General features: G+C 42.3%; 1 long non-coding RNA gene across 1 annotated transcript in view; it reads left to right on the forward strand.

Annotated features, from left to right (window-relative positions):
- The window catches only part of LOC109311113, a 2,934-nt gene extending 772 nt beyond the window's left edge, over positions 1-2,162 (forward strand). The window contains exon 3 of the long non-coding RNA XR_002101426.1: positions 1,926-2,162. This is a non-coding gene — a long non-coding RNA (uncharacterized LOC109311113). The remainder of the gene's footprint in view (positions 1-1,925) is intronic.
- Positions 2,163-4,058: the final 1,896 nt, after the last annotated feature.

The raw sequence follows: 4,058 nt of genomic DNA on the forward strand, positions 1-4,058 counted from the left end.
TATACCTTGCTGGCCTCCATAGGGGGACAATATACTCATTTCTCAGTTCTTAATTTGAAAGACGCTTTCTTTACGATTCCAGTTGACCCCCCCCTCAAAAAATATTCTCTTTTGAATGGGAGGACAAAAAAAGGGTTAAAAAACAACTTTGTTAGACAATATTAGCCCAGAGATTTAAAAACTCTCCTACCCTTTTCGGCCAGTCCTTAGCTAAGGACTTGGAGGAGTAAAATAATAAACATAAAGTTCTCTTATTACAATATGTGAATGATTTATTAATTACTGCTGTAGATTTAATCTCTTGCCTTAACGCCACTGTAAGCCTCCTAAACTTTATTGGACTTCAAGAATATCCAGCGGCTCAAAATAAAGCTCAAATTGCTCTCCCTAAAGTATGATACCTGGAATTTCACATAAGACAGGGGAAGTGCCAGCTTTCAAGTAAACGAAAAGAGGCTATATGCCAAGTTCCCACCCCAAGCAACCGTAAGCAGCTCAAGGTGTTTCTTGGCATGGCAGGTTTTTGCAGAATATGGATCCCTGAATTTGGACTATGGGCAAAACCACTATATGACTATAAAAGGGGCAGACCATGACCCCTTTTATTGGACTCCAAAAGCCGACAAGGCATTTAAAATACTAAAAAGGAAACTAATGAAAGCCCCCGCCCTAAGTTTACTAAACCCTTCTAAACCTTTCCAATTGTATGTGCATAAACGAAAAAAAATGGCTCTAAAAATGCTTACTCAATTGTTCGGGGCATAAAAACATCCCATTGCTTATTTCTCCAAACAGCTTGATCCAGTTGCCAAGGGATGGCCAGTGTGTTTACGAGCACTTGCGGCAACTGCCCTAGTACTTAAAAAAGCTAAAAAATTAACGCTGAGAGGAGTTGTGCAAATGTATACCCCTCATATAGTCCAGGTTCTACTAAACGTGAAGGGGGGTCTCTGGCTCACCCAGGCTCGGGTGGCTCGGTTCCAAGCTAAGCTTTTAAAAAACCCTGAAATAACTCTGCAGCCCTGCCCCTCCCTCAACCTGGCTACTCTCTTACCTAAAACAAAAGAACAAAAGCATAATTGTTTAGACATCATAGATGCACAGTACTCCAGCCGTGCAAACCTACAGAATCAGCCACTTCTAAATGCTAATTGTAAGTAGTACACTAATGGCAGTAGCATTGTTGTAAAAGGGCAAAGAAGGGCAGGTTATGCTATTGTGACCCTCTATAATATTGTTGAGGCCAAGGGTTTGCCCGCCGGAACATCTGCTCAACTTGCTGAACTGGTGGCCCTGACCCGGGCGCTAGAACTATCAAAAAAAAAATGGGTCAACATCTATACTGACTCTAGATATGCTTATAAAATATTGCATGCCCATGCTGGCCTATAAAAACAAAAAAAACTACTAACAGCCCAAGGCTCCCCAGTAAAGTATAAACCCCAAATTCTCCGACTCCTGGAAGCTGTTCAACTTCCCTCAGCAGTGGCAATAATGCACTGTAAGGCGCATCAGAAAAAAAATCCAGACGTAGCCAAAATAACACCCGGACGGACAGAAAAACTAAAAATGCTGCCACCCTGAAAACGCCAAAACCTGCTAACACCCTCATGCATGCCCCTCACTCCATCAGTGGGGGAGCTCCTGAATCCCCAGTACTCGTACAAATCAGACCCTCAAGCGTCATCTATCAAAGATCTGCCAGGAGGCCTCTCTGCAATGGCCCGATGCTTTGCCCCTTGCTTTGCTTCGTATCCATGCCCCCTCCCCAAAAAAAGATTAGAGCTTAGCCCCTTTAAAATTATGTTTAAAAGGGCATAGCCTATAAACAAGACGCCGGTTCCAGCAAAAAAATAAAAAATAAAATGTAATATTTTGTCATAATATATGTGCTCTCTGTCTACTGTTCTTTCTTCTCTCCATAGGTACACTAAAAACTTGCAGCCTCTTCCGCTGGATGCTCCAGTCCACTCGTTAGAGCCGAAAATTCCGTGCTCATTCAAACCTAAAAGAATGAGCCCCTCCAAAAAAAAATAAAAAAACCCTCACCCTGTCCTACTAGTTTCCCACACAGCGACAAAAGTCAATGGACACAAGAACTAAATTCATCACGAAACAAACTTGGCATAATCTTTCTCCTGGCGTACAAAATAAGCCAATTAGCCAAGCTGTATCGTCAACTTTCTGCGTTTCTTACAAAATTTGCCAATAACACTTTAACTATTAAAAAAAGCCTTAACTCCAAAATTTATCAACTTCGTTTATTATCTCTTCAAAACCGTCAGGCTCTAGATTATGTTTTAGCATCTCAAAGCGAGATATATACTCTAATTAAAAACAAATATTGTACTTATGTCCTAAAAAATTCCCAAAATATTAACAAACACATTTTGTCAGCCAAACAAGCTTTTAAGCAGTAAAAAAGTCAAAAATGTAAACCCACTATTTTTAATTCTCTCTAAAGCTGGTTGCCCAACCTCAAAGGCCTAAAAATGGGCATCCTTCACCTCCTGGTCACCGATGTTATATTGTATTTAATTACCCTCCTCTTATTTATGTGCTATAATGCCCTCCTGCGCAAAGTCTGTGCATCTCCCTTCCCGAGCACTTCACTATACCCCTACATTAAAAATCCCAATCCTCAAACACTCAGTCACATTTTATCTTCAGAATATGAGAAAACTCAGCCAAAACTTTATTGAGTATTCTCAAAGGGGGGAGCTGTTGGTGTCACTGGGCATAACCCTGGGTAACTCAGAGAGATGGAAAACCACGAGTGTCAAGAAAGTCCTTCTGCTCCAGGCTCAAACGAGCCAAAACCCCCCCCTTGCCCAACCTTTGTAACCCTTTCTATGGTGCCTGCAATCTCCTGTCCTTCTAGAAAGCAGACAAGCTAAAACTGTTATCTATGAAATGCAAGGGCACCGCTCAAAAAGAGAAAGGAAAAAAAAAAGAAAAAGAAGAGCGGGGCCAGCTAGTAAAAAATCACTGACACTGACCAAAATATAAAATCCTGCTATTGCAAAATTAAGTGCGCAGGATTTGAGACAATACAGTCTCCCTGCGCCTTTTACTTGAGCTCAAATAAACTGTCTACTTCTCCCCCCAGTGTGTTTATTTGGCGCGACACACACCGGGCAACGAACACAATTGTTGCCTCCCTCGGGCACCTTGTGCCGACAACAATATGTATATAAGATACTCAGTTGTTGTCTGTGTTATTTTTTTAGCAGCCCACATGGCCAATTCTAGAACTAGAATTACAACATCCTAAATACAGAGCAGGTAAAACTCAAGAGAGGGGAAATGGTTGCTTCATTCAAATTGTTTATTACTTTTTTGGAGTCTCTCTCTCTCTACTAAGATTTACCTAAATCAAGCACTCAATAAATTCTTGTTAAAAATTCCACTTTACACTATTTGGGAAATCCTGGGGTGGGTGGAGTAAGGCCCACTCAAAACTAAAGGCTTATCCCTCTAATACTGTGAGGAGGGGCCGAAACAAGCCCCAACTGAGACTAAAACCACTCCCCCACACAAAAAAACCCAGAAGTGAAGTCATGTTTAAAACGAAGGAACTAGAACAAGACCTCAAGAAGAGATCCCCGGAGAGCATTTACAGGTAACTTACCTAATTCAGAGAGGCATAAGCTTTCATAGCCAACTTCATTAGATGTTGTCGCCTATGAAAGCACATCCCTTTCTGAAACAGTCTCTAAAGATGTCTTTACATGTGCTCCTGGGGTGGGACGCTTTAATTAGAATGGCTCCCAGAAGCAGCATCTGGTGTATGAAAGAAGAGGGAAGAGCTAGGTCGCCTGTCAGGACAAGGGAGGCCAAGAGACACTCCCGTACTGTCCAGCCAGGGGTTTGGACAAAGTTGTGTCTGACCCCAAGACTCACTGCACCAGGGTCACCACCACCCTGGATCTCTGCAACAGGTACAAACCCCTCACAGCACCAGTAGAACCAGCAGAGCTGCCAGCTTCTGTGAGTGAGAAAGAAACATGACCAGCTACCATCCCTAGGATGAAACGCAGGCTGGTCATTGTGGAAGA

This window comes from Crocodylus porosus, unplaced genomic scaffold (genome assembly GCF_001723895.1).
Source record: "Crocodylus porosus isolate Cpor-Errol unplaced genomic scaffold, CroPor_comp1, whole genome shotgun sequence".
NCBI lineage: Eukaryota > Metazoa > Chordata > Crocodylia > Crocodylidae > Crocodylus > Crocodylus porosus.